This window comes from Zootoca vivipara, chromosome 2 (assembly GCF_963506605.1).
Source record: "Zootoca vivipara chromosome 2, rZooViv1.1, whole genome shotgun sequence".
NCBI lineage: Eukaryota > Metazoa > Chordata > Lepidosauria > Squamata > Lacertidae > Zootoca > Zootoca vivipara.
Window position 1 is genome coordinate 20,443,126 of NC_083277.1, and position 26,325 is coordinate 20,469,450.

At 47.0% G+C, this 26,325-nt stretch overlaps 1 long non-coding RNA gene across 1 annotated transcript; it reads left to right on the forward strand.

Moving 5' to 3' along the window:
• Positions 1–3,356: 3,356 nt before the first annotated feature.
• LOC118075918 (uncharacterized) lies at positions 3,357–18,063 on the forward strand. Its single transcript, XR_004691453.2, has 3 exons — positions 3,357–3,498; positions 3,982–4,051; positions 17,752–18,063. It is a non-coding gene; the product is annotated as an uncharacterized LOC118075918 (long non-coding RNA).
• The last annotated feature ends 8,262 nt before the right edge of the window (positions 18,064–26,325 follow it).

The window sequence follows — 26,325 nt, forward strand, 5'->3', positions numbered from 1 at the left end:
AGCCGCTTTGAGACTCCTTCAGGTAGTGATAAAGCGGGATATCAAATCCAAACTCCTCCTCCTCTTCTTCATATCAGAAGCAAATTTCTAGGCAAATTTCGGGGGGGGGGGGAATAGCTTAAAAACATATTTTTTTGAGATTTTGAAAAAAATAGCAGCTCAACAATTGTGGCAAAAACAGAACACAAAACCTTTTGTGTCCAGATTCTCACTTCTAGAAATATGACAACTAACCAGGGGGGGGGGAGCTCTCCTAACAACTCACAGCACCCATAAAAAATTACAGTACCCAGGATTCTCTGGGGGAAGCCATAACAGTGTTCACAGTGGTATGGTACTGACTTAAAGGTACAGTATAGCGCAGGTAAGGCCTGATTCTCCAGAGGTCATCCCTATGCAGGGAAGAAATTGTTTTTCTTTGCAGAACCCAGACTTAACTGGAATGCAGGTTTCTCAAACCCTGGGGTAGGTAGTAAGGGCTCATCCATGACTGGGGTACTGCTGCCCCAACTCGGCAGCCCTCAGCCAGCCCCTCCTTCCTTCCTTCCTGCCTGCCTGCCTGCCTCCCTTATTATAAGCAATCCAGGAGGTGACACTGCCCGAAATCATCCTCAGCATTTGCCCCTGTAATTCTCAGCAGGGAAAACGATGGAGAAATGGGTTGTCTCTTGTCTGTCACTGATTCTGGCTCAACCTAATGTCGGGAGTCTCAGCCCCTCTGCCCTCCCAGTGAGCACCAGCAGGGAGGTTTCCCCCACTGAGGGAACAACACCCCACTCCACTTCCAGGCTTCTTCCTCGTCAAGGTCACAGAATTGGCGGGGAGGGGACAAATTGCTAAGATAAGGAGAACATAATTGTAGATGAAACACACCCAAGAGGCTTGAACGTCTGTGGTCCAGAAGTCAAATACCAAGGAATGTCCTGCGACTTGCCCCAGCCTATCCTGTGGGGATCGTATGGGTTTAGGATTCCCGAGAGGATTTTGCAATGACATTGCATTGAGACATTGATCTGCGGGGCCCGACGTTATCCTTAAATCTATATTATGCCCCACCTGCTTACCCCCACCTTGGCACAGTGGCAATGTGATCTCGGTCAGGCCGGTAACAGAATCTCTTGGTGTGTAGGGAATGGCTGTACTCTGGGTGGGAAACAGTAAAAGGGCTTTTCCAGCTACATGGATCAAGTGACTTTTCCTGTAAATATCTTCTTCCCACTCCAACACCCAGAATCTCCTTCAATGACAAATAATTTCAAAAAGATTGTCCGATTCTGTGGTTTTATTTTGGTGGCCGGGGGGGGGGGGTACATCTTGCTGCATCATGCAGGGAATGCCACAATATTCTTGTAATGAAATGACCAGACAAAAAATTTTTTTACAAAGCATCCTCCATGCATTATTGATAGGCTTTTATGACGACTGCTGCTATTGCAGTACTGTATTGTCTCTTAATTCTTAGAAAACACAGTAGTACTTCGGCCAGGATGAAGCGCTGGTGCCATCTAGCGAGTCCTGGAAGAACCTGCTTCTAAACTGCTCCATCTATTGCGAGCATTCACAAGTGATGCACACACAAATCCATTCTTGCACTTCTTTCAAACCAATGAAAAACCTGTGTTCATTTAATACTTTTGAAACAATTTTCTTCTGCCTGGTATAAAGTTAGGGTGTGAGCGTTGGTAACTTTCCAATAATCTCTTTATTGCAGGCAGACATGCATGCAGTAAACCGAGCATACTTTCCTGTCCATAGGATTGGGCAAAGAATAATTATCTTCAGAAGGTAAATGCAGGGGCAGAACCAAAGCAGGAGAAAAAGTAACAGGGGTGGGAGTAAAAGGTGGCCAACAGGTGAAGGGTTAAATGCTTCCCCCCAAAACACACACACACACACAAACACAACCTTTCTGCTGCAAAACATCTAACCAAGGAAAGGAGAAGAGCTATCAAACTAACATTACACACAGCTTTATAGCAATGTAGCTTTGGTACTCACTGTCCCTTGTCCACCTTAGTTCTGGTTACAGGTAGGTAGCCGTGTTGGTCTGGATCGAAGTAAAATAAAAAAAAATTCCTTCAGTAGGTCTTTAAGTTGTCTTAAAGTTGGTCTTTAAGGTGCTACTGAAGGAATTTTTTTTATTTTACCTTGTCCACCTGTGATGCCATTGACTACTGTGATTATTATTACTTTATTATTTATTAAATCTGTTGGCTGCTTTATTTTGCCCAGAGCAACTTACAAACAACTAAATGATGTATCTGGAGTTCCATTTACTCAGCAATTCCCCCCTGTGTGAAGGAAGAGAGATATGGTGTTATTCTGGCTTACAAACCTAGAAACTGACCAGTGTATTAATGTGCCAAGATAACCCCATCTATCTACCTCTCCCTCATATTCCACTGTGGACACAGGCCTCAGTTTGAAGAGCACATTGCATTCCACTTTCAGGCTTGTTCCATAATATGAAGTTCTGTTTATAGTTGCATGGCAAGAAGTTCCACCAAGTTCGCTGCAGTTTACGCCCCAGCAAGTGCTGTTTGGACTGCAGCCAAAATCCCAAAACATTCATATCAAAAGAGCTTCCAGAAGAGAGATTCCTTAGAGGTGGCAACACACACTTCCCCCGGCTGATTAAGCTAGTAATACCCCACTCACTGAGGACAATTTGGGGCATTGTTCCTCTTCACACTCTGGTTTCTGCCTCCCTTAAGCAGGTATGTCCAAATGTCTTTGCTCCTTACTTCTCTAGGTCAGCACTAATAACTTCGGCCAGAGCCCAGAACATCTGCTGTGTTCTCCACGCTTTTCCTAGTCCAGGCTCCTTCCTAGTAAAGGCAGCAATGAGGGCTTAAAAAGGAGATGGGGGGGGGAGAGAAATGGCTAAGGTTGCTAAGATAAGGAGGTAGAATTGGAGATGAAACACATTGACAGAATGAAGAATACAAAGGTGGACCTTGACCACATGAGGTTTGGTCCACCACGCCACCCTTCCAATAACTGTTCCTCTGAAAGAGGGAGACCAGGAATGAGCCTCTGCTAAGATGTGCTGCTTGACTGTCTGCCCACCTTTCATCATGCCCACTTCTGCCCACAGAGTTAGGAGCTGTAGCACACCAAAGTACTGCAGTCACACAGAAAGATCTACGGGATGTGAAACACAAGAGCAATCAGGTACAGCATCCCTAGAGTGGACATAAAAGGGGATGTCTGGACCAGCCAGTCGGAGCTTTCTGTTTCTCCTAAGCTGGGCAGACTTCCTCTACATGTGACTAGAGGTGGGCGTGGCCTCACCTGTGCAGGTAACAAAAGCATAGGACTGGCCGCCATCTCTCTCTCTCTCTGACTACATTCGTCGAAGAAGCAACATCTGCTTAGCCAAAGATGCTTCCAGCCAAGAGAGGACAAAGGGGCTATCTCCTTATGGGATAGTTTCCAGGTGTGTGTTACTTTTCTAAGCTAAGTCTGCCTTCTGGGATCCTACTGTGAACAGGATGTGTGAGTAAACTCTTTTTATACTTTTATAGAAGGCTGTGTCATGTCTTATCTTCTATAAGGGAATAAAGGGAAAATACCAGGACAGTTATTATAGAGGCTTTAGCGAGCCTGAGCAAATGAATCCGCTGTGTCAGTTTAAAAGGGGGAATGTTACTCTGCTAAACTGTGGAACTTGTTAACACAAGTTGGAAAGGCTATAATCAAACAATATATCCTCTCCTGCATTTCTGAACATTCCCACAAGATCATGGGCGTAGCCAGGATCAAATCTAGGGGGGGGGGGGCAAGCCATGGTCGTCCAGGTTGTGACATTTGATTTTTTTAAAATAAAATGCTTTTTGAGGAAAATATATTACCATCCAAAGGTTGTTCCATCATGAAATAAAGATTAGTTTTTTAATTATGTAGAATAAGGTTGTATATGTTTAATTTTTTTGTGTAAATAAATTCCATCAATCCATTCACAATGTCATGCTCTTCCAGAGGTTTTTGTAAGATCATTGGGGAGACAGGACCAGCATGGAACTGGTGAAGATGCTGCAAGCAGGAAGAGGTAAGCTGCAATCTCAAACCTGGTGAAACTGACCTGTAGCAGCTTTCTCCTTCAAACTTTGGCAGTCTGCTTTTGCAATTGCAGTTTTGATTATCACTGGGAGCCTGAGAAATTAGTTAATTCACCTCACAAACACGCAGCCCCGTTCTGTTTATAGCTGCATGGCAGTATGTTCCACTGAGTTGACTGCAGCTTACTTCCAAGCAAGTGTGTGTTTGGACTGCAGCCAAAATCCTAAAATCTTCACCTCAAAGAGCTGCTGAAGGGAGGAAGGACTTGGAGGGTGAAGAGGAGGAGCAATGCCCCAGATTATCACATCAAAATTGTCCTCTGCGGATACTCAGCCAGCAGGGGGAGTATGTGTTGCCACCCCCTAAGGAATTTCCCTCCTGGCAGTGCGATTTGGTCTGCTTTCGTAAAAGGCATTTCCTCCAAGTGTTCCTTGAAACAAAAGAGAAATAGCAACAGGAAGTCCATAACCCAAAGGCTCGCCAGGGAGGGCGTCCACTGCTGACACCCTTGACCTCTTGGCGGTTGCACTGCAAGCAGAAGGAAACAAAACAACTCAAATATCTGGAGCACGTGAAGCAACAAAGCTAAATATAACTGTCCGTGCACATAAAAACAAACACTGCAGGGCGCCATGTTAGACCATTGTAGTAGGGGCAGAGAATCCATAAACCACGATAAGGTTATATCTTTAACAGACAGGAGTAATCAAAATGTCACAAAGCCACGAGCAAGGTTTTGAGTTGTTCGGATTAAATGTTAAGCAAAATAAAGCAGGGGGATTTTTACTTACTTATCACATTTATATCCCACCTTTCCTCCTAGGAGCTCAAGGTGGCAAGCATGGTTCTTTTCCTCCCCATTTTATCCCCAAAACAACCCTGCAAGGTAGCGACTGACTGGCCCAAGGTCACCCACTGAGTTTCTTTTTTTAAAAAGCAATTTATTAGATTTTCCAAATAAACACACAAAAGACAATAAACAAAACAAACATTCAAAAAACAAATACCCACACACATTTATCTTTTTAACCATTCTTCTCAATTCGCTCATTCCCAGTGCTCTGCCAAGCTTGACTTCCCTCCCTCCCCTCATTTGGTTTTCTTTTCAGCTCTTATCCCGCAGTTCCTTTATTTCCTCCATTTAAAGTCAATTCGTAGGATTTATTTAAGTCTTTAGACTTCTACAGTTCTTTTCCATATAGTCCACAAATTTACTCCAATCTTTTTGGAATCTTGTTTCCCCCTGGTTCTGGATCCTGCTAGTCAGTCTTGCTAATTCTGCATAGTCTATCATTTTTGTCTGCCACTCTTCAATCGTTGGTAATTCCCGAGTTTTCCATTTTTGGGCTAATAAAGTCCTAGCCGCGGTTGTCGCATACAAAAATATTATATGATCCTCCTTTTCAATCTCTTGTCCAATGAGTCCTAATAAAAATGCCTCAGGTTTTTTGGGAAAAGTGTACCTAAGAATCTTTTTCAGTTCATTATAGATAATTTCCCAAAATCTTTTAACTTTTTCGCATTTCCACCACATATGATAAAACTCTCCCTCCTTCTCATTACATTTCCAGCACATTTTATTACTCATCCTATACATTTTAGCTAATTTTGCTGGTGTTAAATACCATCTATACATCATCTTCCACACATTCTCTTTCAGGGCAGTACATGCAGTAAACTTCAATCACCCACTGAGTTTCATGGTTGAGTGAGGATTCGAACTCTGCTCTCCCTGGTCGTGGTCTAACACTCTAGCCACTACACTTGCACACTCAACACACATTTAAAGCACATGACCTACCCCCCAAATAATCCCAGTAGTTTAAGGGTACTGGGAACTGTAACTCTGTGAAGGGGAATCCACAGTTCCCACAATCCTTCCCACAAGGGAAAACAGAAAAGAGGATAAATACTCCACCTTCCATTTGCTTGGGTGAATGATAACAGGGTTGGGCTGCTTTTTATCTTTCTCAGGGTACTTCTGCCAGCCACAGGCAATCTATGGTCAATTAACAGTGTAAGAAGCACAGCCAGGAATAATTCTAGGACAGGGGGTAATTCTAGGACGGGGGGGGTTCCAAAACTGGTCTGTGGACAACAGTGGTGAGCAAGATTCATTCAGGTGGTCCGTGGCATGTCTGCGGATATAAGGCTGTCATATTAAATCCTCATATTGTTTTTTAATTGTATCACACAGCGTCTAGCATAGTGCATTATAATTGCTACAGCAGGTAGAAAAATCATTTTCTCCACCGAGGTGCTTGGCAATTTTCAAGTGGTTGGGGTATGGGGTGTGTGGATTTTGGGATATCTACACAAGACTGAACATGATCCTTCCGAGGGAAAACCAGTATTGCATCCCTAACATTAGAGATGGTTATATATTATATACAGCTTGTCTCAGGCAAGTATTTTAGGTAATCACAATATCAATTATTCAGCATATATATATATATATATCCAAGAGGGAGGCACTATTTGGATTCTCCAGTACCAAAACATCTAGGAGGAGTCTTTAACTGGGTTTCAGCATTGAAGAAGCAAAACAGATTAGGCTGGGGGGGAAGCCCCACATAACACCACCCCAGAGCTGTTTGCTTCTGTTCCTAGGAGTGTAGCTTTGGTGTTTCTAAGAGCTGTCCATACACCCCGTTCCTCTTAAGTTCTCAATTAAGGCAACTCAAATGTAGCTCACTTAAGCTACACACAAATAAATAAAAACGTCGATGATTTTGTGTGATGCTTCTGTTTGTGAGTTTTGCCCCTTGTGCAAACGGTTGAACAATACCGTTTGTGGAAGTTTCCCCCCCTTATGTGACGTGGTGTTATTTACAGAGTGTAGATCAGCCTTCGCCCACCTGATGCCCTCAAGGTGTTTTGGATCACAGCCCCAGCCAGCCCATGCAGGCTCTGGACGTTGGGAGTTGTAACCCAAACAGCTGGAAGGCACCAGATGAGCGAAGGCTGGACCTTTTCGAGAGGGCTTCGTGTGGTCATCTTGGCCGGTTCCGTTTCCTAAGAGCACTTTACACACACACCAACACCAACCTCTTTCAAGTGTTGCAAAAGAATGTGGTTGAACTGCAGGAGCCCATCATTTATGTAACCAGGAAAGCCCTCCTAAGCTGCTGTTGACATCGACAGGAATTAAGTGTCTTACAACAGTGTGTGGCATTCATTGGCCCCTCCCCAAAAAGGGCAGGGTTGAGACCTGGGCCACCCCTGGTCTACTACATCGCCACCAGAGGGCAATCTCGCCCTTACTGAGAGCGAAAGGGCACTGCCAGGCAGACCTGCCATTCCAGGGCATATTCTGTGGACCCTGCTGTCACCAACATCTGAACAACAACACAAGATTTCTTCTGGGGTCTTTTTCTCTGCGGGTTTCTACGTACCTTAGGGTGCCATCTATTAGCAGGGTTAGAGAAACCTGTTATAGATGCTTGCAAGATTTCAGGTCAGGCAGAGACCTTCATCAGTGACAATGGACAGGGAGCTAAGGTGGGAACGCCTTGGCAACCTAACCCATATTTACAGGGGAAGGCTAATGTGGGCTATGGGTGTGTTTGTAGGGAAAGGGGTATTTCATGCTTCCCTTGCTCCCCACATTTCCCCACAACCCATACCTTCAGGTTGTGCCCCAACTCCAACAACCAGGCCCATTGCCAGCCTTGGCACCCAGACGGGCGGAAGGTGGAGAACAGTTGAAAACCTGGTGCAAGAGAAGAGTCCCTCACCCCATTTCCTGCTCACTGAATCTCCCCTGCCAGGGCCTCTTTTACCTTCACATTAGATTGAGAGCTGTCCCTACCACAGAGTGAGACATCTGCCCCTGAGACAGCGGTTCTGGGTGTCGCAGAAGGCGGCAAATCGTTGTCCTTGAATATATTGCATCTTACAATATCGCCTGATAAGGGGGTGGGAAGAGGTGGTGCTTTACTGTCTTGCCTCAGCTGCCAAAACAGTTTCCACCCCAGGGGCCCAGAGAACGTGACCACCCTTGACCTGGGAGGGAAGGCTGCATCTGCTGCTCTACCTCAGGCCAGACCAAGCATTAGTGCCCCCCCCCGCAGCAGTCACAGGGTTGGAAACTCCATCCTTGCAGCATAATGTGTAGTTCTACTTTAATTCTCCGTTACGTAACATAGGTCACCAATTCAGATCACTTGACTATTGCCTGCACGCCACCACTTCTCAATATGCTGAATGCGCCTGAAGTGTGTTTTGGTGGGGAGGGTGACCAAATCGCTATCCAAATGGGCACCTTGTGTCCCTCAGGCCTAATTTTATGCGGCCCAATTTCAAAAGCCATCTGCAAAACAATCAGTTTAGGCTTCTGGCCAGAGTGCTCTTTCTCTTTCTCTCCACTGGCTGGGGAGGAAGAGAGAGGGAATGAAAAGGAGCACCAGTATCAGAGAGTTAAGGAGTGGCCCCACACACTTGTGGCTTGGCTCTAGTTGCCCCTATCTTTGCATGCCATGCAAAGCTGGCATGGAGCACCTGGAAAATTACCCTTGCAAAAGAAGGTGGCTCTCAGCAGGGAAATGGTTTGCCCCCTCATGCTGTAAATCAAGAACTGGGAAACCTCTGCCACCCCCCCCCCAAATAAACACTGGATGATGTCAGCTGATGAGTAGCATTCCTGTGTTGAATGCACCCACCAGCCAGCCAGTTTGGCACAGGGAACTGGTGTGCAGTGCCAAAGCAGCAGGATTTAACCACTCGTCAGCTGCTCAGATCCCTACACAGAGCAGGACTCAACACTGCTCATCCGCTGATGAGTGGCAGGTTCACCAGCACATTCCCTATGGGGAATGTGTTGGCAAAGCAGACCCTCTCCCTCCATGGGTCAAATCTGACAGGTGGGCGAGTCCATCCACCTATCAGTCGCCTGGTGCCATTGTGATGTGAGGTGATTGACACATGGGTGGCCCTGCCCACCTGCCACAGTTGGCCTGTGCGGCGGGAGGAGATAAAAGATCTGGCCTTCTGGGCCGAAAAGGTTCCCCGCCCCTGCTCTAAATGGACCAAAAAATATTTGCAATATTTCGTACCCTACGTCATTTCCCCTGCAGACACGGCTGAGGCTTAACTTTCATTCCACGCTTCCTGTGTATCTATCTCAAAAGCTTAGGCACTCTTTAAACCGATAGCCTTTATTGTCAGGGCAATTTCTATCGAATCATGGAGCTCAGCCAAGGAAAAGGGCACAGTGTTGAGAGAAATGCAGCCAAGTGACCAAATAAGAGATTGGGAAGCTGGCACTCTGGAGCAGTGGAAGTAAGACAAGCCAGAGCTCAGGAGGGCAAAAGGGGGTGGAGGTCTCATCCCTGCAATGTGGAAAAAGTGCCCTGGCTAATTCTGTCTATGAGACCAGGGTGCGATACAATACCCAAAGAGTCTGTATCTATGTGACTCACTGAAAAATATGGTACCAGATTTCCTATACTCCAGAAGAAGAGATGCTAATGAGTTCACGGTGGAGTCGGGGGCGCTCATGGATCTTTGCCTTGAATACAGCTCCAGCTGCAAGCTACTTGCAGCGCGTCAGCTCACAGGCCTTGAATTGCTAATAAAACTGTCACTGTAATTCCTCCCTTCAGTCTTATCCTCCCATATACATAACAATCTAAGGCTGTCGTCACGCTCTTCCATTCGCATGGCTGCCACTAGGTGGCCATTGCCAACTCCAGCAGGGAAGTGAGGAAGCAGCGCTGGTGGCAAGGCGTTAAAAGAAGTGGGGAGAGGTTATTCAAAGAAACACACCATCCCTCTGTTATTATTGCTGTATTTTTACAGCCAGGGAGGGGCAGGTGAACCAGAGGGAATCTTCACCTCAGTTGCCAAGATATCTCAACAGCCTCAGGTACTACTATGTACTTGACTTGGGCTGAAGGGTACCACCTCAGGCAGCCGCTCTTGCACAAAGCAGGGCTCTTTAACGCAGATTTTATTAGCACACAGTTGTATTGCTGGTGAAATCGTGCTGCAATTCTAACGACACAGGAACTCTGCCAGGAAATAATAATATAATGACAGCCCTGTTTTCCAGCTGTGTTTCGGAGTACCATTAATCTGGGTGTGTTTTTCAATCTTCTTCTTCTTCTTCTTCTTCTTCTTCTTCTTCTTCTTCTTCTTCTTCTTCTTCTTCTTCTTCTTCTTCTTCTTCTTCTCTGCACCTTGACTCTTCTTTGGCCTCTCCGACCATGGCTGTGGGGCAGAGGGAGGGACAAAAGGACATGTTTTCCTTCTCTGTCCTCTCCTCCCACTTGTCAAACACGAGCCCTTTGATCCTGTTGACAGAGTAAACGGGAGTCCCGGACAAACAGTCCTGCTGCCTGACACGTGAGTGCCCAACTCGTGAGGGCTCGCTGACCTCCATCACTCCAGGCCCCCCAAAAAAACTTGTTCACTGCCAGTTCCAGCGCCTCCTGAGGGCAGAAACTTTCAGGCCTAACTGGGGTGCCTGGCAAAAGACACTCCGGTGAGGACAAGGGAGGCTTCTGTAAGGCCAGGTAGGGAAAGGAAGAGCTTCCCTTTAGAGCAGTGATGGCGAACCCATGACACACGTGTCAGATGTGACACGCAGAGCCCTCACTGCTGGCACACGCCCCATCGGCTCATTTACGCTGTTGTTGTTGTGTTTCCCCCATTTGTTCTCACACTACAGCTTGTCTCCGCTGTTAAAACCCCCGTTGTCTCCGCTATTAAAACCTGGATCCTTTGTTGTTGTTGTTGTTGTTGTTGCTGCTAGCCAGAGATTGGTTTTTTAACCCTTTCTGTGCTGTTTTTTCTGGTGCTTTGGCAGACAATGATTGGGTGGGACAGCGTTAATTTTTTAACCCGTTCTGTGCTGGGTTTTTTGGCGCTTTGGCAGACTATGTCGGTGCTGCGTGATAATTCCAGCAAAGGTATTATTCGTCATTTATTTCTGTTCTCTTTCCCCCCCAAAAAAGCGCAGCAGCTTTGGGGCATCCCCCCAAAAAACCTCCAAAACTTTGGTCAGCAGCTCCCCCCAAAAAGCTCAACAACTCTGGGCACTTTGTGATAAATAAGGGGTTTTTTTTGTTTGGTTTGGTTAAATAATTAGTTGTTTGTTTATTAAATACAGTTATATATTACAATTATACAGTTTTGTTATTTAAACTATAAATATCATGAAATTATGGGTTTTTTATTGAAGTGACACACCACCTGAGTTATGCTCAGTTTTTTTGCGAATTTTGACACACCAAGCTCAAAAGGTTGCCCATCACTGCTTTAGAGCATTCGGCCTACAAATAATGGTGGCGATGAACAACAGTCTTCCCTTTAAGGCGTTGGGCCTCAAAATAATAATGATGACGTTTAAATACTAATACTAATTATAATAATCTCTCCCAGGTGTTGGGCTTCAAAATAATGATGGCAATGGTTAAAAACAGTAATACAGTGGAACCTCGGTTGTTGAACGTAATCCATTCCGGAAGACCTTCGACTTCCGAAACCTTCGACAACCGAGGCACAATTGCCGGTCAGCAAATTCCTTTTTAAAAAATGGAGGAACGCACTTCGGAAGCTGTTCAACTTCCGACACGCATTTGAAAACATTCACTTATGGGTTGTTGGCATTCGGGTTCCGAATTGTTCGGCTTCCGAAGCGTTCGACAACCAAGGTTCCACTGTACTAAAAATAATCTTCCCGTTAAAGTGTTGAGCCTCAAAACAAAACAACAGCAAACTTTTACAGAGGAAGCCTGCACTCCCAATTATGCTTCGGTGAACTGCATGCCCCTGGTGTTTTTTTTCTGTGGATACTCAAAAGTATGCTAGTCCCAAGCTCTAGCCACTACACCACAGTGTTTCTGCATACACACATATATACTCCATACGTATAAGACAATTAATCTGCTTCCTAAGCCATGGGTCGGTGGCCTCATTCCAGCAGGGTGCGTATGTCTTTGTCTTAGAATTTACAATAAAGCAAAACCGAAAGCTTGGGAGTAGCTGGTTCCCAGAAGGAGGACTCTGCCCAGAAAGATCCGTGATCAAAGGTCTGTTTGGATCAGCATTCCTTTTCCAAAAGTGTTTCTGGGAAGCCAACAGGCAGGGTCTGAAAGAAGAGCCTTCCCCTGATTGTTCTCCCCAGCGTCAGCAGCCACTGGCAAACCTATCCTCCCAAGAATTTGCCAACTTTCTTTTTCAAGCCATCTAGCCACCAATCTTTGTGAGCTACTGGGAGTTTTATCAGCTAAAGACCAGGGTGAAGTGCTTTAAATAAAGAGATACGCTGGCGTACATGCAGCTGTGATGATCAGGCACACACCTCACCTGTCTCTTTGCCAAAGAACCAGCTGCGGGATGTGTCCAGTTCATTGTTAGGTAAAGGTAAAGGGACCCCTGACCATTAGGTCCAGTCGTGACCGACTCTGGGGTTGCGCGCTCATCTCGCGTTATTGGCCGAGGGAGCCGGCGTACAGCTTTCAGGTCATGTGGCCAGCATCACAAAGCCGCTTCTGGCAAACCAGAGCAGCACATGGAAACGCCATTTACCTTCCCGCTATAGCGGTTCCTATTTATCTACTTGCATTTTGATGTGCTTTTGAACTGCTAGGTTGGCAGGAGCTGGGACCAAGCAATGGGAGCTCACCCCGTCACATGGATTTGAACCGCCGACCTTCTGATTAGCAAGCCCTATGCTCAGTGGTTTAACCACAGCGCCACCTGCCAACAAATCTGATTATTCCCTCTGCTGGGCCTACTGCAGAGCTATGCAAATTCCAAAGGGGGGGAATAGAAAACACTTGCCATGTCTGCTAGCCACTACCTGACATGTTATTCCTTAAAAGCATTATAACATCACAGTGCAGTGAGGTGCTAGCAGCTGGGCCAGTATCTGTGTTACACAACACACCAAGCGCTCTCAACAGCTTCAGTTAAACAACGTTTATTAAGAGTTTAGACTGAAGGGCATACAGAAATGAGACACAGCTTTTAAAAGAAACATGCAGTTAGCTATCTGCTAGCGCTTACATAACAGAAATCCTGGGTTTCTGTTGGTGGAAGAGGACAGACAGAGTTTATGTGGACCGTCAAAGAAGAAAAAACTATTTCCAAAACCATGTTAGTTTCAGAACAGACGAGAGTACGGTGGTACCTCAACTTAATTCGTTACGGAGGTCCGTTCTTAACCTGAAACTGTTCTTAACCTGAAGCACCAGTTTAGCTAAAGGGGCCTCCGCAGGAGCACGATTTCTGTTCTCATCCTGAAGCAAAGTTCTTATCCCAAGGTACTATTTCTGGGTTAGCAGAATCTGTAACCTGAAGTGTCTGTAACCTGAAGCATTTGTAACCCGAGGTACCACTGTACTTCATAAAAGATTTTGGGGAACCCATGAAAGGTGATGATGGTTTTACAAAGGAACGGGACAATTAGCTATATAGGAATGTCCCTGACCTTCTCCTTGAGGGCAAAACAGAAGGGTGCAGGGATGTCCAGCCTTTCAGTAGCACTCTGGTCAGCCTTTCACTGTCCAGGGTTGTGGTCAGGAGAACAACTTCTTGGCCAACTTGTGTGTACCAAAGCATCTGCTTGTTTGCAATTGGACTCCTGGCACCTTTGATCTAGCTGTTGGTTCAAAGAAAACATAGGTATAAAAGGGAGTCCTGGATGCCAAGATCCAAGTTTGGGGCAAGTACTCTTTGGCGAGAGAACCCCCAGCAGAGATTTAAAATCACAAAAGATGCAGCAACGTAAAGAGTGGAAATAGAGGCTGCTAGACCTTGTGAGTGGCAAAGTTTCCTTCTTCTTCCAGCATAGGAAAAAGCCCACGTTTGGTAAGTTTAAAAAAATGATTTACTTACAAACTGTCCAAAGGTCAGGTTCATGTGCTTCAGAAAAGGTTGCTTGGCTTAATTACAAAATGGTGAAAGTCCCTAAAATATTGGTATAGAAACTCAAAGAGTGGCTTGTGAGAGTCATGCGGTCTGAGCTGGAGCAACCAGCTCAAACCTCTTTACACACTGAGCTTCTCAGGCGGACTGGAGGTTGACAATATGCTTGATTACTCATTTCCTTCGAGGTAAAGGGAAGTAATCTCTCTAAGCCTAGCAGGACAGCTTACTCTATGGTGTTAACCCCTTCATGCATTAACTAAAGCATGTTGGTTATGAGGCTGGTTATCCCATATCAGCAAGGCCAGTCTTAGCGTTTTGGGGGAGGGGAGCAAACAGCACTTTACCTTAACTATATAGCTGTACTTTTAAGTCAGGGTTTGGGAACCTGCAGCCCTCCTGATATCACTGAACTCCAATCCCCCGGCCAGCATGATTATAAGAGTTGAAGGCCAGCACCATCCAGAGACAATCACAGGTTTTCCCGCCCTTGCTTAAAGTGCAGGGTTGTTTACTTGCTTGTTTACACCAGGGATGAGGAACCTTTCGTCCTCCACATGTTATTGAACTATAACTCCCACCATCCCTAGCCATTGGCCTTGCTTACTGGGGCTGATGGGAGTTGTAGTTCGGCAACAACTGGAGGAACAAAGGAGGAACTGGAGGAACAAAGTTTCCCCATCCCTGGTTTACACAAAATAGACCGCAGGACTTGGATCTGGATTGGGACCCAAGCATGAGGAAATAGAGGGCTTCAGCTACTATGGTCCTGGTTTGGATCACCTCCCATCACTTTCAATTGCCATATGAAAAAATTGCTTTCATGGAAGCAAATGGGAGTTAGCACCCATTCACACCCCAGGTTTGCCGGCCATGTGTCCTACATGACAGAGAACAGTTTTCCCTTTGGAGGCGTTCTCTAGTTGAACATGTGTCTAGTCCAGTTTAAAAATAAAGAACCATAGAAGAGATAGAGCAGGGGTCCCCAGACTTACCGGCGTTTGGGCCGGTTCCCACCGCGCCGATCGCGCGGCGGGCCGGAGGGTGGGGGAGCGCGCGCCTGTGCGGGCCGGCGGGGGAGTGTGCGGCGGGGGAGTGTTACTGGCGCGGCGGCGCGCTTCCAGGGTGGGAAAAGCGCCGAAAAATCTGTTGTGCGCATGCGCGTGGGCCTCCACCGGAAGTGCACCAGAAATGACTTCTCCCGGGTCGGGAGAGGCCCATACGCATGCGCACAAAGGATTTTCGGCGCTTTTTTCCCAACCCGGAAGAGCGCTGCCGCGCTGCGCACCGTAAGAGCGGGCGGCAGCGGCGGGCGGCGGGGGTCGTCGCGGGCCGGATTGGCAGGCTAATTGGGCCGCATCCGGCCCCCGGGCCGTAGTCTGGGGACCCCTGAGATAGAGCCTATCTGAGGGAGGTTCACAGACATTCTTTATCTACTTAAATTAAAGCAATTATTTCTACATTTGCATATGCATGTGTAAATTGGCAAGTGCACATTTATTCAAATCCATCTCCTCTTTTGTCCTTTCTCTTGGGGCTGCATAAATGGTCATCTACCGGTAACTGCCCGCCCCACCTGCAAATTGCACACACAAGGAGTCCAATCCAGATTAGGCAAAAGTCGTCGTCCCCCCTAAATCTGCCTCCCCCCCCTCTAGGGTCCCACCTTAAACTAGAGGTCCCAGGCCCTGCCCTGGCAATGTGTGTAAAATAACCCCAGCCCTGCCCTTAATGTGTAGTTTGACCCTCAGGTCCTTGCATTTCATGCTCTGGCAGAGGCTTGGCTGCTCCAGGGCCCCACCCGTCCTGGAAGCAGGTGCCTTGGTCAGCTGTCAGCTGTATAAGCAAAAGCCCAGGCACACCGCAGGCAGCACAGGGTAGGCTGCAGAGAGCTGCCCCCCCCTCCCGCTGCCCAGCACCGGCAATGCTTGGCCCAAGCTGCAGCTGTCAGTTCCTATCTTTAGTCGGCCGGGTGTCCCCTTACAACCCCACACATATGTGCTTCTTCTGCATGCTGGTCACCTGCCTGCTGGCAAGCTCTGCCCCATCCTCTCTCCCTCCTCCTTCCCCAAGCCTCAAGGGAAACAACAACATCAGCACTGGGCGCCCTGGCCTCAAAGCACCTACCATGCACCTGCTTCTGTCAGGGGTGGCATACTAAACCCTGCATGGAGTGGCTGGACTCAGTCCCTGCCCTTCTCGTGCCTTGCTTGTTGGCCCACATTGATTGGGTGTCCCGGGTTAAAGAGATTTCTATGGCCCTTGAAGGACTGGCAGGTTCACAATCCAGGCCTCCAGGGTTGCACGGGCACCATAGGTAGAACAACTGCACACCGCCAGAAGAAAAGCTAGGCTGGGTTTAAAATCCAGGCAACACCAACATACGTTCTGTTCCAAAGTAGAAAATGCCCCGTCGTCACCAGGCCTCTATTTGAGAGTATGTGGCTGACAAAAAAAATCCCACCACGCCATGATGCAAGTTAAATGAGCTATGGAATGCCGGTGACCATTTTTAGGCCGTTTGCAGGAGGATCAGTTGGTTTATTTTTAATCAATGACAGATAATGGTTAGGAGGCGGGTGTCCTGAAATCTGGGAAACCTCCCTGTGTTTTTGAACGAGATACCCATCAGGGCTTGGAAAAATTGGTACACCTCTAGCTGAGGGGGCAGCTGTATGTATGGGTGAGAAATAACTGGCTGTTTTGGAAGAGGCAAATGTTGATTGATTGATTGATTGATTGATTGATTGACTGATTGATTGACTACATGGAGTCTGCTGAAATTGGGCATGCACTCTGGAAGGAGTTGACCAGGCTGCTCTCTGGAGAACCCTGGAGTGCAGCCCCTTAACTAAGCTCTGCTTGTATATTTGTAAGTAAGGGGAACTATATACCTGAAGGAGCGTCTCCACCCCCATCGTTCTGCCCAGACACTGAGGTCCAGTACCGAGGGCCTTCTGACGGTTCCCTCGTTGCGAGAAGCCAAGTTGCAGGGAACCAGGCAGAGGGCCTTCTTGGTGGTGGCGCCTGTCCTGTGGAACGCCCTCCCATCAGATGTCAAAGAGAAAAACAGCTACCAGATTTTTAGAAGACATCTGAAGGCAGCCCTGTTTAGGGAGGCTTTTAATGTTTAATTGTTTTATTTCATTTTTCTGTTGTATGCCGCCCAGAGTGGCTGGGGAAACCCAGCCAGATGGGCGGGGTATAAATAATAAATTATTATTATTATTATTATTATTATTATTATTATTATTATTATGACTAAGACAACTTACCAGTGCAGCCCTGTGCCTCTCTGCTCAAAGGTTGGCTGCATCGAGTCCAACCATGTAAACTTGAAAAACAGAAGCACAAAAAGCAACATAACGGAAGCAACCTTTAAGATCTCCCTGGAGAAACAGCTGGACCCTAACAGAAGACCACCACCTTCTCCATGCCCGCCTGCCCTTTTCAGATTAAATCCTCTTTCTGCCCCTTCCCCCTCCCCCCGTTTGAGGACTAGGCTCTACCCCAGTAACCTCTGCTTGGCATTTCAATGGCATCAGGTGCCTCTCTTGCTTCTCGCTATTTGATCCAGTAATGGATGGGAGGAGGGGGGGAGCCTGATAGAAAAAGAGAGGTCAGAGCTGGCAAGGCTGTGGGAGGTGCTGCATTGCCTGTGGATGTATGTGCTGAGTGAACAAGGCTGGGGGGGGGATGGAGGGGGGCAGTGCCTCCTGCTGCTGCCTCCCTCCACCCTACCACCAGTGCTGTTCTATTCTTGGCTTCAGAGCTGTGTGAGCTGCCTCACCTAGTGCTTGTTCTCTCCATTTTCAGATATGATCCAGCACGCCTCCCCCCTGCTATGCATCCTTCCTGAGAAGCTGATGACATCACAGAAGCCGGGCTGGAATGCTGGGGGCTGTTCCATCCATCTAGCCTCCAATTCTACTAGGGAGTTCTTCTGGGGAATTGGGGTTGGGGGTTGGAAAGGGGAGATGGATTATCTTCCTGCTGGGCTTTTTCTTCTTTTTCTCCTCCTCCTGCTGGGCTTTTTAATCCAGTTCCTGCGAAGAGGAATAGAGCTCCGAGGCAGGAGTATGGAAAGCTCTGTTGCAGGTTTGGGAGGCTCTGTCGTAAAGGGTATGGGGAAAGTCAACTGGGGGTGGGGAGGGGATATCCCAGAGTGAGTCCCAAATGTAAATTTGAGTTACAGCCTGAGGAATTGGGGGGTGGGGGGGTGGAGAGACACCAACAGTACAACCCCAGTCATGTCTACTCAGAAGCAAAGCCTATTAATTTAATGGGTCTTACTCCCAGGTAAATGGGATTAGGATTGCAACCTAATTTGTTATATATTATTCCAAGTAATTTCCAAGGAACGGGCAGAACAAAACACAGGGATCCTGCAATACTTCAATGTCAACAGTTCATTATTAAACAAAAAAAAACCTGGCACATCATAAGCACAATATTTTCTCTGAAATCGCAAGGAATAAATGTGTAAACTATTGTTTTTGTGGTTGTACGTTGCAGCAACACTCTTTCGCCCTAGGTTGGAATAATTGCCATCTTGTACAAGTTTCCTACTCACAACTGCTCTGTTTTCAAATCTCATCTCTTTTCACCAACGTGAATTGAACCATTTACCACTTTTTAATTGAGCTGTTTGTGAGCCTGAACCGTTTCCATATCTTAAAGGTTTCCACACCTCCTTGCTTTCTCCACAAACAAGGTAAGGGAGGGGGATAGGAACATAACATTGCTCAAAGTTCACATCCTGCTTATGGTGAAATTCCTGTTGATTTTATCGGCTTTCAGTTGCATCTTTGACTTGTTTTGTTAGATCACAGAAGATCCTTTCAGATAGCCTTTTGACCTTGCCCAACATCGATGCAAAACATTACATCCCACTTTACTGGTACTATGACTAAGCAAAGTGCTTGAAAACAAATTTATAGTGTTCAGGCAATGTTCACGTCAGTAAGCTCCGTCTCTACATGCCCCCTTGACTAAAAACCCTCAAATGATGTAACTTTTCCTTGTAGGAGAGTTGTTCCAGCCCTATGAATAAAGGAACAAAGGGACATAAAAGAATACAAGATGAAACAGCTGGATGACAATTCATGAAGCAGCTCAATACCATCACTTGTGGGTTCAAGAGAGTGTTTTTTAAAAAATAATAATATATTGCACTACATGTGTTAATTAGTTTATCAATGCCAGGATATCTGCGCTATCTATGACTGTTTTTTAAGTGATTCTCTAGAGGCAGGCATGTCAAACATGCGGCCCTCCAGATGTTTTGGCCTACAACTCCCATGATCCCTAGCTAGCAGGACCAGTGGTTGGGGAAGATGGGAATTGTAGTCCAAAACATCTGGAGGGCCGCATGTTTGACATGCCTGCAGGTGTTAATAATAATAATAATAATATCAATGCTGAGTAAATTATCAGCAGTCTGCTGCTGTAAAAGATGTGTCTGTTTAATATACATTTGAGCTCTATCACTGGCTGTAATTTTTGCATCTCATTGCCATTCAATTCCCACCTTACAATTCTCTCTTTTGTATACCTGCCAGCTAAGATTTCACATCTGACAAAGTGGGCTCGGGTCCATTAAAAGCTTAGGCCGTGATTAATTTGTTAGTCATAAAACTGAGGTTTCTGTGTCGCCGCAAAAGACTAACATAGCTACCCCTTAATATTTTTCGTTTGCCCTTTTCTGAACTTTTCCTAGCAATATCCTATTTGAACCCTTCCCCTAGCTCTAGGATATGCTTTTCTGAGGTGGGACAACCAGAATTGTAAACAGTATTCCAACTGAAGCTGCATCGTAGCGGAAGATGTTGTTGGTTTTTGTTTGTAACTATGGTACGTATTGTTGAGTTTTTATACTGTAAACTACCCTGTGATGCCCGGGTGCAGGGCAGTACAGAAAACAAACAAACAAACAAACAAACAAACAAACAAACAAACAAACAGAGGCAGGACCCAAAGACGGCCTACCCATGAGGTGTAGGCAGTAGTAGTACAAAAGGTGGCACTCTGCCTGCCCATTTACACCACTAAGAGGGGGGCATTTGGGGGTCCAGCGTTGCCACTCATTCCTCTCCCCTGGGCAGAGAAGCTGAGCGGCAACCATAGCTGCCAAGTTATCCCTTTTTTACAGGGATTTTCCCTTATGCTGAATAGGCTTTCTCGCGAGAAAAGCGAAAACTTGGCAGCTATGGCGGCAACACTTTGAGGAGCGCTCTGGCTCCAGCCAAGTTCAGTGAGAGCTGGGGCGCCATGGTGGACAGGAGGCGGCAATTCCCTTTTCACCTCAGGTGGCGAAACAGGATGGGCCGCCTCAGGCAGACCCACCCGGTGCCTGATCTAACTTTCTCAGGCGAGGGAGCCTGAGGAACTGAGGCAAACAGTTGTGACAAGAGACAAAGTTCTAGGCCAGGCATCCCCAAACTGCGGCCCTCCAGATGTTTTGGCCTACAACTCCCATGATCCCTAGCTAAGAGGACCAGTGGTCAGTCAGGGATGGTGGAAATTGTAGTCTGGAGGGCCGAAGTTTGGGGATGCCTGTTCTAGGCCTTATTGACAAATGATAACAAAACAAATCGCCGGGTTCAGATCTTACCCACCTGAGAATTCTTAAAACAGCTCAAATGTGAAAATTGCCTCTTAAGATTAGCCTCCACAGCTGAGGATTGGAAAGTGGCCATTGTAATAAATTTTGTAAAAAGGGATCTGAGGAATAATTTTCTGGGAGAAATAATAATAATAATAATAATAATAATAATAATAATAATAATAATTATTTATACCCCGCCCACCTGGCAGGGTTTCCCCAGCCACTCTGGGCGGCTTCCAACAGAAAAATGGAATAAAATAATCTATTAAACATTAAAAGCCTCCCTAAACAGGGCTGCCTTCAGATGTCTTCTAAAAATCTGGTAGCTGTTTTTCTCTTTGACATCTGATGAGAGGGTGTTCCACAGGGGCGGGCGCCACCACCGAGAAGGCCCTCTGCCTGGTTCCCTGCAACCTGGCTTCTCGCAATGAGGGAACCGCCAGAAGGCCCTCGGTGCTGGACCTCAGTGTCCGGGCAGAACGATGGGGGTGGAGACGCTCCTTCTATCTTTTAGCCTATCTTTTTCGAATCTGGATACACAGGCTTGGAAAGAAGTGTACTGGAGACCTGGGCAGGGATGTGGGTGTTGGCCTCTGGGGTCTGAACTGATTTTGTCTTGGAATGAGTCTAGTCTTGCTTGCCCTGTTGTTTTCCACGCCTACTTACCTGCACACATCTGCAAATGTTTACAGTGAAGGCTGGTCCATTAGAGGAGGAGTGAGCAGAAGCTAGATTGAGATCTGTGGGCGCTTTGCAATAGATCACCAAGGCTTTCCAACTCCCAATTGTTCAACAACAACAACAATTCTTCCTAAATTAGGCTGCTAAGATGAAGAAACGATTTTTGAGTAGTCGTGGTGGGGGTGGGGATTTTAGCACGACAGGATTGTGAGAGCTGAGTTCTGTTTGTGGAAACCAAGTCCTGGGGTGAAAATATGCTCAGAGGCACCCTGTTCCTTAATTCTAGGCGCCTCTTTGCCCTAAGCCATCTCAGAAGTCTCATTAAAAAATAACAAAGTAGCCCTGCAAATATGGTAGTGCCCTACCCTGCCAGGCTCAAGCTGGTAGGCTTTGGCCCTCGAATGCGTTGCATAGTAGAAATTGTCTCTGAACATGTACAGAGTTCCTTTACGATGGAGTACTGGCAAGCATGGCCCCGCCTGCCCACATCCAGGAATAAGGGGCAGGTTTCCAGGTTAGTGTGTGGTTGGTTTTCAGGCAGGCTTGTCCCCTATACCTACCTACTCGCAGGTAAAAGTAAATAACCCCTGAACGGTTAAGTCCAGTCAAAGGCGACTATGGGGTTGTGGCGCTCGTCTCCCTTTCCGGCATTTGTCCACAGACAGCTTTCCAGGTCATGTGGCCAGCATGGCAACTGCTTCTGGTGCAATGAAACACCGTGACAGAAGCCAGAGCACACGGAAACGCCGTTTATTTCCCGCCACAGTGATACCTATTTATCTACCCGCACTGGTATGCTTTCGAACTGCTAGGTTGGCAGGAGCTGGGGCAGAGCAACAGGAGCTCACCCCGTCACATGGATTTGAACCGCCGACCTTCCGATCAGCAAGCCCAAGAGGCTCAGTGGTTTAGACCACAGCGCCACCCGCGTTTCCATGCGCTCTGGTTTCCGTCACGGACGGTGTCCCATTGCAACCAGAAGCGGTTTAGTCATCCTGTCCACATGACCCGGAAAGCTGTCTGTGGACAAACACCGGCTCCCTTGGCCTGAAAGCGAGATGAGCGCGGCAACCCCATAGTCAAGTTTGACTGGACCTAGCCATCCAGGGGTCCTTTACCGTTACCTTTTTTACTTACACACAAACGCACATCCCCCCCTTTTTTTAAAGATAGGAAGAGGAGAACAAGCTTTCTCCTTTCCCATTCAATAGCCAGGAAATTAAGCCCAAGGTGGCCACACCATCTCTGACAGGTCCAAAAAACCACCCCTCTGCTCTAAGCAGATGGGACGCTCCTGGCAAGGTTAGGAGGACAAGCGACAGTACAGTCCCTTGGGAGCGAGCCAAGGGACACGTTGGAGTCAGGTGGAGACTCATAAGCTCCTGACCCAAGGGACCTATTACGTGCTGTACCTCGCTGTGGCCTAGCCAGGACAACACTGCCCGTAATTTAAGAGATGAAGGAAGCTGCCTGTTGCAACCCCTTCTCAGCACGAGCGTGTCTTGTGTCCACCCCGGGTGTGTCCTTCCCACTCGAGAGGCATGGGACTTTTGCCGGCCAGCCAGCTCTGTCCTCGGGTACCTCAGAAAGGTTTTGAGAGATTGCTTCGTTTTCTCCCCAGGCTGGCAGAAAACACGAGGCTGGCCAAGGGGAACCTAAAAGCGGCAACTTCCTCTTGTTAGGGGAATGAGGCCCTGCATTTCCCCCAGCAAATGCCATTGTTTATCTTAGACTCAGATAAGGTCCCTGCAGTGTTGTTGTTCTGGGTGAGTCACACACTGCAGTTAAGTAAGCCCCGTGCCAGGCTGGAGCCCCCTCTCTATAAATAGTTGACCTTTCCTCCTCTCAAACCCTTCACTGGGCCAAAATCCAGGAAGGAGAGTGCTTCACAGCAAAGACGCCACTCGGTTGCCTGTCCTCTCATTAGCGCGGAGCTTAATTTGAACCAGAGTTCGCCAGGCCCGGCCCCCAACCTTTGTTTTCAGTGCCAGGCAGGGCACAGCTCTTGCAAATAATATAAAGCAGTGGCAATGCATACCCTCTCCGATAAAAATAGGAATGTCCAATTCCATCACCATCACAATAATTTTATTATTTATACCCCACACATCTGACTGGATTGCTCCGGCCACTCTGGGCAGCTTCAAGATATAGAAAAACGTAATAAAACATTAAACATTTTTTCTATACAGGGCTGCCTTTTAAAGGTTGTATCTCCTCGGCTTGGCGGGGTCACATAACTCTATACCCTTCAACGTTTCTCCAATGAAAATGGGGATATCCTTAGGAAAAGCGGGACATTCTGGGATCAAATCAGAAACCAGGACGGCTTCTGTAAATCTGGGACGTTCCCTGGAAAATAGGGTCTGGTGATGGTGGCGAATATTTCTGACAACCGTGCCACACACCATATCCTTGATATTAAAAAAAAATGTCTTGCTCCATGCTGGAGTTTGGGGCTGTCCTGGAAACTGAATGGAGAAGCGAGATCTGCTGAGGTGTTAATGCTGTGAGCCCTGTCCTTCTGCCCAGGTTGTATGCATGTGTAAATAAAACCATTTATCCTAAACGCTCGGAACTCCTGGAGACTCTCATCACTCTTAAGGTTAGGATGCTGTGTAACAGCAGAGGAACAGTTGGGGGGAATGGTTTACACGTCTAGGGTAGAGAGGCATGCTGACAGTAAGAGCTGTGGAACCGTCTCCCTTGGGAAGTTGTGGATTCTCCTTCCTTGGAGGTTTTCAAGCAGAGGTTGGATGGCCATCTGTCATGGATCCTTTAGCTGAGATTTCAGCATTGCAGAGGGTCGAACTAGATGACTAGAGTACATGTGAAAAGGATCTAGGAGTCTTGGTAGACCACAAACTTGACATGAGTCAACAGTGTGATGCAGCAGCTAAAAAAGCCAATGCAATTCTGGGCTGCATCAATAGGAGTATAGCATCTAGATCAAGGGAAGTAATAGTACCACTGTATTCTGCTCTGGTCAGACCTCACCTGGAGTACTGTGTCCAGTTCTGGGCACCACAGTTCAAGAAGGATACAGACAAGCTGGAACGTGTCCAGAAGAGGGCAACCAAAATGGTCAAAGGCCTGGAAACGATGCCTTATGGGGAACGGCTTAGGGAGCTGGGTATGTTTAGCCTGGAGAAGAGAAGGTTAAGGGGTGATATGATAGATAGCCATGTTCAAATATATAAAAGGATGTCATATAGAGGAGGGAGAAAGATTTTTTCTGCTGCTCCAGAGAAGCGGACACGGAACAATGGATTCAAACTACAAGAAAGAAGATTCCACCTAAACATTAGGAAGAACTTCCTGACAGTAAGAGCGGTTTGACAGTGGAATTTGCTGCCAAGGAGTATGGTGGAGTCTCCTTCTTTGGAGGTCTTTAAGCGGAGGCTTGACAGCCATCTGTCAGAAATGCTTTGATGGTGTTTCCTGCTTGGCAGGGGGTTGGACTGGATGGCCCTTGTGGTCTCTTCCAACTCTATGATTCTTTGACCCTTGGTGTCCCTTCTGACTGTGATTCTATGAATGATTTTATGATTCTAACCCATTTGTGGCACACACAAAAATCAAATTTTCTCTGTCTTGAATTGTTCATTATCATCCTCAACATGCTGCTTGCAACCTAAACTGGTTCCAGATCTTGCCATCCACAAAGGTGGTTGTGGTTATTTTATGCACATTTGAAAACCCACCCCTTGGTTATATTATCCACACTTTTTCCTCCCTACATTCTTCCTCACCTGTCATTGGGCAGGTGGGTAGACCTTGCTAGGACTGCCTATATCTCGACACACTATGGGATGATGTAGAATTTATATGCAGTGAGCTTTTCTTTTTGGAATGAAACCAGTCTTTTGAGAAGCGCTTTTTGAAAAAAAGAAAAGAAAAATTGCAGGAGGTCTAGATTGTGTGTGCACTGGCTAGGGAAAAAACCAAGTACTCAAGTCTCCATTGAGTCTAGAATCAAATGTCATGTGTACACAGCCATACTCTGTATTCCCTGACTTTATTGCACACCTGCCTCTCCTCCTGTGCTGCTTCTGCTGGTCGTGGCCTTTGCCAAAACGTTCGCTGAGCAAAAAAAACACCAGCATATGTTTCAATGGTGCAAATTTGAGAAATGTGCACATAATAAGCATGATGCATTTTTTTGTGGTTTTGGCACAGCATTCTCAATCTGGAGAGGGCATTTTGTGAGCAGAATGTGGGGTCCTTTCTGCAGCCCTGTCCATGTGTCCCCCCCTAATCCAGCAGCCCAAGCCTGCCCCCCCACCCACAACCCCCAAGAAAGAGCTGGTGGCACTGCAGCGAAATCACCATCGGGTTTTGGCGAAGGCCGGGCAGCCCCTTAGCATAAATTTGGCCCGTTAGCCATGCAGCCATGCAGAGGCTGGAATGTCTCCAGGCAGATTCTTTCCAATCTGGAGTGCAGAAAAGCAGCTGTCAGCGCAGCAGTGTCTGCTCAAGCTGTCGTGTAAACACTGGCAGACTCATCTTTTCCATCAAGTGGCCGACTACCTGTGCACAGCTGCACAGAGGCTAATTTTAGCCTGCTCTTTCCAGCAGTGAGGAATGAGATGAAAGCATCACCCGGCAACCCTCTCTTTTTAACACCGGCCTCCATTCCAGTGAATCCCGGGGCTTGTAAGAGGATAGCCTTCACCAAGCTGGGGTGCCATCCAGCTTATTTTGGACTACAACTTCCATAAACCCTAGCCCTCAACGGTTGAGGTGGGGATGATGGGAGTTGTAGTTCAAAACCTCTGCAGGAACACCAGGCTGGCAAAGGCTGCACTAGGGGGCTTGGAACTTAATGGCACTGGCAAAACCCTCCAACACTTTGAAGCCCAAGTCCAGGATGCCATCTTCCTGGATCCCGATATCTTCACGTTTTTTATCGCAGCCATTTTTGTTGCCGTGATCTTGCACAATTTCGCGCCGTTTCCCCAGCAAAAAAACAAACAAATGCTTTTTCAGGCACCACAAGAGATCTCAAGCGCTGTCGCATGGAAGAGGGAATAAGCTTGTTTTCTCCTGCACTGGAGGTCAGGACTCAAACAATGGCCTCAAGTTACAAGGAAGGTGATTCT